The 11,815-nt window shown below is 38.2% G+C and overlaps 1 protein-coding gene across 4 annotated transcripts in view; it reads left to right on the top strand.

Moving 5' to 3' along the window:
* The first annotated feature begins 7,367 nt into the window (after positions 1–7,367).
* The window catches only part of MYT1L (myelin transcription factor 1 like), a 418,649-nt gene continuing 414,201 nt past the window's right edge, over positions 7,368–11,815 (top strand). For 2 of the 4 annotated variants that reach the window (XM_032430012.1, XM_032430004.1), the window contains exon 1: positions 7,368–7,676. The gene's annotated coding sequence lies outside the window, so the exon portion shown is untranslated. The other 2 variants (XM_032430005.1, XM_032430009.1) reach the window with 2 other exon arrangements.

Here is an 11,815-nt window from a genome sequence, read left to right as displayed (position 1 = left end):
AATTCCTTTAGTTTTTGTTTGTCCTGGAAGCTTTTTATCTCTCCTTCAATTTTCAATGACAGCCTAGCTGGATATAGTATTCTTGGCTGCATATTTTTCTCGTTTAGTGCTCTGAATATATCCTGCCAGTCCTTTCTGGCCTGCCAGGTCTCTGTGGATAGGTCTGTTGCCAATCTAATGTTTCTACCATTGTAGGTTACAGATCTCTTCTCCCGAGCTGCTTTCAGGATTTTCTCTTTGTCTCTGAGATGCATAAGTTTTACTGTTAGATTTCGGGGTGTTGACCTATTTTTATTGATTTTGAGAAGGGTTCTCTGTGCCTCCTGGATTTTGATGCCTGTTTCCTTCCCCAAATTAGGGAAGTTCTCTGCTCTAATTTGCTCCAATATACCTTCTGCCCCTCTCTCTCTTTCTTCTTCTGGGATCCCAATTATTCTAATGTTGTTTCATCTTATGGTATCGCTTATCTCTCGAATTCTGCCCTCGTGATCCAGTAGTAGTTTATGTCTCTTTTTCTCAGCTTCTTTATTTTCCATCATTTGGTCTTCTATATCACTGATTCTCGCTTCTGCCTCATTTATCCTAGCAGTTAGCGCCCCCATTTTGATTGCACCTCATTAACAGCCTTTTTGATTTCGACTTGGTTAGATTTTAGTTCTTTTATTTCTCCAGAACGGGTTTCTCTAATAACTTCCATGCTTTTTTCAAGCCCAGCTAGTATCTTTAAAATCATGATTCTGAACTCTAGGTCTGACATTTTACTAATGTCCGTATTGAGTAGGTCCCTGGCAGTCGGTACTACATCTTGTTCTTTTTGTTGAGGTGATTTTTTCTGTCTTGTCATTTTGTCCAGAGGAGAATAGATGAATGAGAGAACAAAATGCTAACAGGGTAACAACGTCCCCAGAAAATATACTCTAAACAAATCAGAAAAGACCTTCTAGAAAGTGGTTGCTTTTCTGTTCAGAGAGTTGTTGCTATTCTTTTCTTCAATCTCCTGTTGAATTCATAGGTGTTCAGAATGGTTTAATCCCTATCCAGCTGAATTCCTGAGACCAGACGAAATCCAGGTCTCCTACTCCTCCACCATCTTGCTCCTCATAGTCTTCTCTTTTATTGGGATAAAATCCAATTCCTTGTGCTTCGGAGCTGTGTTGAGTTGCTTGAATAGACTATTATGCCCCTGGCTTGAGCTTACTGTGTCACCACCATTCTCCAAGAGCCCTGTCCTGCCTACTACCGCACCAGTGAATCAAAGGGGATAAGACAAGATGAGAATCCCATCACTGCATCTTTTAAGACTAGACTTTGTTGGTGGTGTTAACATGTGTGATTCTCCAGCAATACCACATACTTTGGGTTTACTCTGTGGATAGTCCAATTTTTATGGATCTAAGGTGCAGATTCTGCCAATTATTGAATATGTATTTTTCACCTCTACCCTTAGGAATTTGGGGGAAACATAGGGAGATTTCAAGGCCTCACTGACCTAATGTGTCACCGGCTTCCCTCCCCATAAGACCCCACTTTATCCAGTAGGCCAAGTGATATTCTGGGTTCTCAGGAACTAGGTGAAGCCAGTGTTCAATGATGCCTATAATTTCTCTGACAAATGGCTGCTCCGTCTGAGAAAGGATCGTTTGTTTTTGTGATGTTACTGCAAGGTCTTTCTTCAAAGACACCCTTATTCTCAGTACCATGGGTCTGGGAATCTACTCATTTCTGGGATCAGGTGAAGAACGTGGAATCTTCATGGTGGCACTCACATCAGACCCCCATTCACAGATATCAAGTTACTTTAGTTTTGCAAATCAGACAGGACTTTTGTATACCACCCTTCTTAGTCCAGCAAATGATCCCATATGACCATAGCAGATAATTTAATTGTTTTGACCCTAGGTACCATGAGTAGCAAATTCCCATCTCGCTGGATGTTCTCTACAAGTCTACAAGTGAAATAATGAATCTTGATTGCTCCCCTTTATCCTATTTTGACTTACCTGCTACATTCTAAGTACCAATATGTGTATCACATAGTATACTTGTTATAAGTAAATATGATGCTGACTTGAGTAGAAAGATAGAACTGCCAGGACAGTTGAAATGTCAGACTTGGAGGCTAGCTCATTGGCAGCAATGCCTGAAAATATGCAGCAGAGCTGGTTCAGTTAGGATACTGACGCCACCACCATCGCACAAGACACTGACATTCTTCTCCATAAATCAATTGCACTAAACTGCTGCCATTACCATGAAAAGGGTTTTGAAGGCCACACTTCATTGTGCAACCAACTTGAAATTCATAATTTGGGATGGCCACATCATAATGGCAGGTCATAAGTCATGTGCCCACATCTTAGCTGTAAGGGAAATTAGAAAAAAAAAAAATACCTAGTAATTTTAGTCTCTGTAGTAAGAGGCAGTTCTTCTCTACTAAGGATACTCAAATGTTGGGGAGGTTCTGGATATTGGGAAGAGGTTCGGATGCTGGAAACTCAAGGAGAGTGAGTAAGTTTACTGCAGCAAGGATGAGGGGATGTGGTATCTCTTGTTTATCCCTAGTATCTTCTCTGCACCCATGGGTTTTCTAGATTCTCTTTTCCTAAGGATTTTGATACAAAACCTGTTCTAGATATGCATGATACTTATTACTGTTTTCAGTACAATGAAGAATAATTCCATTCCAAATAAGGTAAAAGGTCTAAAATTTGTCTCTCAATTTCTTAATTTAGTGACGAGGCCCCTATGTGAACTGGAGAATCTATCACAGTGCAAGAAGTACCTGTCTTGTATGGCACAATCACCGTGCACTCATAAGCTCAGAAGCATGTTTCTTTCCTCAAATATCTTGGATAGTTGTAGATGTATTAAACGTATGATTATGGGTGAGAACATGTGATATAAAGACTCCAGATGTTAGAGAATTCAGAGACAGTGGGTCAGGAGAGTACTTGTTTTATAAAACTGTAGCTCATGTTCTTAAAATTATGAACTTGGGGATGAAATAAATATATTTTATAGATTATCTTAGTTTTTTGGCTGTAATCATCTAAACCTTAAATTCTCGATGCCCTCTTAAATCTCAGAATTATATTTGATACAATTTATATCTATATATCTTGACAAAAATTGACCAGCTTTATAAAGTCAGGCCAAGAGGTCTGAATACGAATGCTTTAGAAAACCCCAGGATCTATTAACATGCAATAGAATCGTCAATCCAAGGCAGATTCCAAAGCACACCCATGAGTCCCAGCAAGGTAATGATCTACCCAGTGCACTGAGATTACACAACTAACTTCCATCTGCCTACAACTATACTTGATGTGCCAACTCTTTGTGCTATGACCCCCAGATTTCTTTCTCACCCCTCTATTTTTCAAGTAAAGCACCCACACCTTAGTCCTTTTTACTATTTGCTGTTGAACATTCTATAGGCGTACTGCTTGATTAAAGCTAATTCCCTGCAATGAAGATGGGTTTCCCATCTTGATCATTGTTTGGTATATTACTAAAGTAGCTCTTATCTCATATAAGCCTAATTCAGAAAGTTCAGCTGTTAATGGGGGGGGGGGGGGCTATGTCGCCCCTAGTATGCATAGAGTACACTTTGACATCATGGTGTCTGAGTGCCAGGGTTTTAACTGTTTACTACCCAGTTGTGATGATTTATCCTATTTGCTACTGTCCTAAGTTAGTCCAAGACTCCCTTTTCTATCACACTGTTCCACCATTGATGCAGACATAATTCTGAAGAAAAGTAGAAAAGTAAAAAAAAGATATATAGGGACAATGTCATGAGCTTCCTATACCAAAACTCAGAAAGGTCATCCTCACGCTTTACATGGAGATCTGGTCCCCATTCTTTGCCTTCGTGTGAACCATGGCATCTGAAGAAACGTAAAGTCCCCTGTAGGTACATATCATGTTGAGACCGACTCTGGCCACAAGTCCAGAGATCCATTCACTGTTGGTTGGAAAGACCAGGATATGCAGCTGACAGCTGGAGCACAGCCTTGTTTATTGCCTGTGGGTTTATAGTTCAAGACACAATAGCACCTGGAATTTGTTTTCTTTGTATTAAATTGGAGAACATGCCAATTAAAAGGGGCTGCATATGTACTTCCTCTTACAAAGTAGTTAATTGATAAGCTACTAATTAATTAATAAGAAAAGCTACAAGCTGCATTTCCTAATACAGAAAGGCAATGGACATCTAAGGGCAACATACCATATTAGAAATAATTTAAGGAAGAGCATGATAGATATTTGGAAGCAGAATGATGCATTGTATGGTTTAATTGCAAACTACAGTAAGACCTTTAATCTAAATAGCTTTTGGGGTACTCCCTGGTCCTGATGTGTCCTAAGGGTTTTATTTACTTTACCAACTGCAGAGCACCAGATTCATTTTTTAAGAAATCTTAATTTATTAAGTGTACCTACAATGTAACTGCAAAATGCTCCCCTGTTGTGCTCTGTGGCCTCATGACCCCTTTACATTTTCCCTTCTCTTAAGCCATTCGAGTGTTGGCATCTCAGGCTCTGAAGTCTTGCAAGGGATGTATGGAAAGAGCCAGATGCTGCTCTGGACGCAGACTCGGCTGGACAGTTGTTGTCGGTAAGATGCAGCAGACACCGATGGGGTGATGAGGGAGAGGCACACCCTGCGCTGCAGACTCCAGAATACCTTTCCTTCATGGCCAACACCAGGTGCCTCGCTCAGCGACGCGGGAGCCTGTCCTTTCAGTGACATACACCTACGGCTGCAGGTAACCAAGAGCGGTTGAAACAATACCGTGCTTGTGCATGCATGTGTGTGCGTGCACACATGTTCGTGCATGCATGTTTACATATGTGCAGGCGCCCTATATCCAATAGACAGTGTATTTTCATAGACATGTACATATGTCTAAAGAACATAGTCACATACATAAGCCTGTGATTTAAAATATCATGCCTTAGTATCTTTAGAGTTTATTGATTTCTTACTATAAGATATTTGGGGATAAATTTTAACTAAGAAAATTGAACTTACTGCCAACACAGCTAAGCTAACACAGAGAAACACATTAACTGTGTGTCCGTGTATGTATACACACATATATTCATTTTTACCTTATTTTAAAAAGTGTATTTGGAAGTATTTTAAAATAATATTACATTGCATACTCAAACCCTTAAAAATAGTGCAGTGGAGTTCACGATTTGACCTAAACATACAAATTTTCTGTACATTTTATTCTGCTTGCTTTTTTTAGAGAAATGCTTTGTCCTTTATAAAATGGAAACATTCCCATTGTGCTACAGTTCCTCCTACGACCATTTTGGAGTCTTCCTTTACTCTATAGTGACCACATAACCTGAAGAACTGTCCCTTATCTGTGACTGGTTATCTGGGGAGCTCAGGATCAGTGTCTGAGACACAGGAGAATACATGCTCCCATTTTTTTTTCCACCGACTGTAAATGATTCCTATTCTTTGCTCCACAGAACATCCGATGTGCTGCCCAATCAGCTGAAAAAGCTGCACAGACGTCATTAGTTCTGTGTGTGTGTGTGAGAGAGAGAGAGAGAGAGAGAGGGAGAGGGAGGGAGGCAGAGAAGGAGGGCGGGAGAAGCCTGCAGCTGCTTCGCCGCGTGCCGAGTGGAGTCTCCATTAGGGCAGCTCTATTGATTTCTGATTCACGCTGCAGCACAGGGCTGGAGTGCAGGAGAAGAAAGATCACAGCTCGGAGAGAAGAATTACTAAAGGCAAAAATAAGTACACACACACACACACACACACACACACACACATCATGCATTTGTTACCAAAAGGAATCAAGAAGGAAAATTAAGACAGCAAAATTGAAAGATTGTTAGTAACTTAGAAAAAAAATGTAGAGGAAAAATAAAGTATAATGAATTCAGGAAAACCCTTGGTTCTAATTTTTAAGCCATTTTTTATGAGAGATGATAATGTTCTAATTTCCAGAATGCCTTAAAAAAAACAGAAAAATTTGACAGAGGTACTGAAAAATATAGCTTATTTGAGGGTTATATTAAAGCTATGCCTGAGAATTTTGAGAAAAAAGTCAAATTTATTTGTATTAAATTTGTTAGATTATTGCATCAGTTAGTCAGCTTTCATTTTCCTATTTTGGATGCTTTGTGTTGCATAATATCTGGGATACAGTAGCAGGTTGGTTGCAAATGTTTGAAACAGAAATAGGTTGCATTTCAGAGTCCAACTGTGAGCCTGTGAAGCAGCTAGCGTTCTCTCAAGGTCTGTTGCCTCGGATTCAGTTAGAAATTATTGTATCTAGGTGTAAAATGGTGACTTGGTCTTTCAGGCGCCTTGAGTTTATAACTGGCCCTTTTACCCTGAGACTTATCAACCACCTCCCTCCCCAAAAGAATGACAGAGGTAAGTTCAGTTTTACAATAATAGTGTTGCCAGGCAGGCAGTCTGTATGTGAGCGCAGAAAATGAGAAGAATCGAACAATCCCTCCCCATCCCCCCACCCCCGGCCACACGCACACGCGCACACACACCCACCCACATGCACACACATACTCCAACACCAGTCGGGTAAGGGGAAAAAGGGCGATACCTTTTTAAAAAACGAAAGGCAGTAAGCCATTATTAGCAAGAGCTATATTGAGCATGCTTGCCAGACAGGCAGCAAAGCCGAGCTCCAGTTCCGCCCAGACATGTGCCTTGCCATTTTCATTTTAATCAGCCTGCTCAGGATGGCTGCTGATTCATTTTGCAGGATGTCCCCCTGGGAGCCAAGGTGGAAGCCTGAGGCGAGCTGCTACTGCGTCAGGGCAGCACAGACAGAACAGCGGACCCGGAGAGCGGGGGAGCGGAGGGGCAGGAGAGGCCGCAGCCCATATTCCAGATTTCAACGCGGCTATTTAAAAATCCTTCCCGAAACCAAGTCCACTACAGAAAATATAATGAAACAAAAATAAAGAAGAAATATGTCACATTGTCATTTCATTATCAAACCACCCCCCTCCAATGAAACACACACACACACACACACACACACACGCACACGCACGCGCGTGCGCGCGCATTTCCACAGAATGCCGTGAAATTCTAGTTTTCTTCATGGTCACTGTAAACTGCAATATCTATCTATCTATCTATCTACCTATCTATCTATCTATCTATCTATTTACCTGGTAACTAGCTGGGGTGGTATACCTGATTTAGCTGGAGACTTTGATTTGTGGGATTGACAACCTTATTATGCAGTGAGCTTATTATTGATATTATTCTGCTCTCGGTTGCCATGGCCACCTTGTGAGAGACATTCAATTTTCTCTCTTCCATCATCATTATCTATGAGGCCATCTGTTGTGGAAAATGAATTCAGCCTCATTTGCATGACTGATAAGCAATTTTTTTTTTATCTATTTAACAGAAGGTCATATGCCGGGGATTTGGAGCTCGTGAAAAAAAATGTGGAGAAAAAAAAGCATATCGAGAGCATGAGTGGGAGTGTGTGCATCAGGGGACGCATGTGGAAGTGAAACAGATCCCTCAGGCCCGCGAGCCGATCGCGCTGCATTTGTCAGTCCTGCCCGGGCGACATTTTTTCCCTAAGCTACTGCACACTAAGCAGAGAGAGAGCTTTCCTCGCAGCCTTCTTGAAGCCCCCTGATTTTTTTACTCATTGTTGGTGGGTGTATTTTATTTTATGTTTTATTCCCTGGACTATGGGTTATGGTGTCAATATTCACTGAAGACAAAAAGCAACCTTTTCTGCATCTCGGTGGTAGGCATATTCCTCATACTCCTTTCAAACTTGTGGTGGAAAAGGGTTTTCTTTTCTTTTGGTGTCTATTGAGCCAGCACAGTTAACAGCATTGAGTTGGTCTTTAACTTGGGAGCGGTTGTGGTCATGTTGTGAGGTATGTGATCTTCGTTAGGTTAATTCTGTGGACTTGGTGGACAGCGAATGTTTTCCCGGAGTCCAAGGGCTGCTGCTGCGGTGTCTATTGTTTGCTTCTTTTTAAAGTTATTTTTACAGCATGGCTGGGAGCTGAAATGTTCCTGGGTGAGAGAGTTTGTAATCCACAGAAGTCTCTCTTTACAGCAAAATGGGTATTAAGATGCATGCCTTAACTGTGATGTTGTTTATTTATAAAAAACTTGCTGCATGGACAATACTTGGATGTTTTGCCAGGACTGAAAAAAAAACTTCCCAGAGACTTTACTGGGTTCCTTTCCATTACAAATAAAGCAGAGCATTGTTACAAAGGCTGTTAAAGCACTAGATATTCTTGATGTAATGTTACATTTGCCTAGTGGTAAGAAAGTTGACTTACATTATCTAAACTGAGAAACTCAAATTAACTATAACCTAAATGTCTGAAGTTCATAGTGATGAAACATTATTTCAGTTGTAACAGAAATATGTCTTCTAACGCAACTTAAATTAATAAACTAGAAGCTCAAACTGCAAACTTTAGTTTCAAGATAGACATTAATAAAGAAATAAATATATAGGCAAATATTCATATGATACTTATTCAAAATATAGAGCACTGCTTTTGAATTTAGTATTAAATTAGCCATGACAATTTCTTGTGCCACTAAAACCATTCTATGTAATCAGTAGAATTTTTAAGTTATTTATTTACTTTGAGTAAAAATATTTTTTATAAGAGCTCTTATGTTTAAGTGTATTTTACTGAACAAAATTAACTTCATAGACAAAAGCACCCTATCTCCATCCTTATAGGCATAAGGGAGTCTTTCTAATTTTTCAACTTTATAAAAGTTATGCAGCTATTTAAATGATAAATAGAGCATGTCTCCCTGCAGATAAAAATGTGATTACTTTAAAAAGTGTTTTGTACAATATCCTTTTTCGAAAAATATTTCCATTGCATCCCTGTAAGTTTTCACCTCTTCAGAACTTTGAATACAAAGTGTTGATTGTATATGATACACACTACTGAGTGACATGTTCTAGGGAAAAGAATGTTTATTTTTTCTAATTGACCTGAAGGAAAGTGTATGACTCTATGATCTCAAGTACAATAGGTTAATTGGTTGAAATCCTCCTTAAGGTGGTACTGTAGATACATACTTTCTTTATTAGAGACAATAGACAATTGCTGATATGTCTGTATAATAGTTCCTTACTTGATGGCACTTTTTAAAAACTCTCGCCACAGTATCACAGACACTCATAAGCAAAGCAGCTGTTATGTAATCCTTCCTTTTTAAATCAGCCATTTTTTTTATATTTTAGCTTGAGTGTTACAGAAATGATTTCATTTTAAATATTAATTTCATACTTAGAAAGTTCAAAACAATAAAAGCCTGATAGTTTGTGAAGATTATTTAAAGTGACATCACTTTTCTCAGAGGACTATAGTTGAAGCTTGGTAACGTGATACCTGGATCTATATTATAATATGAAGGATTATGCTGTTGCCTTTTGATCAGTACATGTAGTCTTCAGATTTGTAAAGGAAAATTGTCAACTTCTGAGAAAACTAGGAGGTAGTATAGTTGATTTTTCCCTCCCCCCCCAAAAAAAAAGTTAATTACCAATCTTGGTTGGATTCTTCCTTGCCTCCCTGACATTTGACTGCTGCTAATTCACTGATTAATCTCATTAATGTGATTATAGTGGGATTTGGAGCTGGCTGCCATTGTTCTGTAGACAGGGCTATTCAGCCTGAGCACTTGCCACCTCATTCAGTTTTGCTGTGATTTTTCAAAGGCTGGTTGAGTGAGCTATTGTGAGCAAGTCTTCTCTCCCTTTCCCTTTCAGCACCGGGAGCTGTCCGCTGCTGATAGCAATTACATTCAGCAGTGACTGACTTCCTACTAGTTTACTGGCAATGTAAAAATGGCTCACTTTCATCACCTTAATGATTGTGCTCTTTGAGGTAGAAGCAAGAACAGCCTTTATGGTCACAATTGGGTGTTTTGAAGATGGTGACAGAAAAGATATGCAATCTCTGTATTTTATTTTGCACATAAAAATTTTACCCTACTTTCCAAATTACCAAACATATGATTTCATTAAAATTACTTGCATATGTACAATTGTGAATTGAAAAACTGTAAACACTAGGTAGACATGTCTTTCAAATAGAAAATCTTTTTTGTAAAGGAAATTTATTTAATTATTGATAAAATTTATTTTTGAAACGATGAGCCAGGATTATCAAGATGAGCCAGTAAGGCAAAAAGTATACATGAAACATGAATTTCAACTTCTCTTGAGTTAAACTTGCATCCTACAGCAAAACTTAGTCTGATTTCACAAATGTGTGTTAGAAGCTGAAATCAAAGTTGAAGGCCCAATAATTTGTGATTATGTATGTGTGGTGTACCAAAATTCCTAAAGGAGTATGAGCACACAATTTCCTTTTGGATTGTAAAATTGAACAAGCATGATTTTAGGAAAATGTGGGCATTTTCAGAAAAGGGGCCTTTTCAGTGTCTGGCTTTCATTGTTCCTGTTGTGTTTTTCACCTAGCTTATTTATTTATTTATTTATTTGTTTATTTTCTGTCTTGAAAATATTTATATTTCATACTTTACTACTGAATATGCCTGATGTTTTATGTCTGTTTTCTATGCCAATTTTCAATAGATTAGGGAAAAGAAATGTTATTTTGCAACTTCAAGGCTTTTTAAAGTTTTTCTATTTGTTAAAACTATACTTAAAATTTAGAGTTAACAATCTATTTGTTGATTTGTTTTTAGAAATATTTGACATGTGTGATTTAAAAATCCAAACCAGTTTTCTGTGAAAAATTTATTTTGTTGCCTAAATAATATTTTCAAAGTCACATGGGTAAACCAGATTTCCAACTCTACCTGTAGGATAATCTGATTTGTGGGAGAGGCATTGTTTCAAGAAACATAGTACATCACCTAAAATACTTTGTTTACTTATTATATATTTTGATGGCTACATTTTTAACTTCAAACAACTTAACATTTTAGTTACTCTTAAATATTTTATATTAAGAAACCCACTCAGTGGAATAAGAGGGACTAGCGAGACACTTTTTGGTGCAGACCACCCTGCTCTGACCCTGAAGTGTGGCTCGTCGGGCTATCCTCTTGAGTTCAGGGCTACAATTCCAATCAATAACCGGATTTTCAAGTGTATCTACTACTTAGTCATGAAGTCTGCCTTGATACTAAGTCTCACCAGAAGTCTGTCCAGGAAGCAAATGAATGGCAGATTCAGAAAGAAAGATCTTCAGTTTTGGTAAATTCTTATAATCCAATTACTTCTTATTATAATTTGATTGCAATAGTATTATGCACTTTCTTATGTTCAAGTTTTTTAAAAAGCCCTTTACACAAATGTCTTCTTTTTGTTTTCTTTGAAAAAAGGTGTAGCATTCCTCAGGAAGGAGTAATAGAGGCTAAACTTGAACAAAACTTGCAAATGATTAACATATTTTTCAGCAAGCTGAGTTTCATCATAGTATATTCTTTACCACAACAATGTACCTGGCATTGATCTACATTTATTCCAAACTAAACTAAAGAGAAAAGATATCACAAACTAAAAATTGTGTGTGTGTGTAAAATTATTTTTTTTAATTTTATTTTGAAGTGGTGGGGATAAATCACATCTAAATATCATGTGTGGCTGATATAAAAAAAAAAGATATTTTAAATTGGCCCACAGTACAAATTGGAAATAATGCCTATAATGGCCACAACTTGTAAAAGAAATAATGCTAAATACTTTTGTAGTAATTTATTGTATGATTTTCCTGATATCAGATTATTTTAAGGTAGCAGCTATACATTTTCCATCAGTACGCTGTA

Source organism: Phoca vitulina, unplaced genomic scaffold (genome assembly GCF_004348235.1).
Source record: "Phoca vitulina isolate PV1807 unplaced genomic scaffold, GSC_HSeal_1.0 scaffold42, whole genome shotgun sequence".
NCBI classification, from domain to species: domain Eukaryota; kingdom Metazoa; phylum Chordata; class Mammalia; order Carnivora; family Phocidae; genus Phoca; species Phoca vitulina.
The sequence above is the reverse complement of the archived record's forward strand: the minus strand, read 5'-3'. Positions and strand labels throughout refer to the sequence as shown.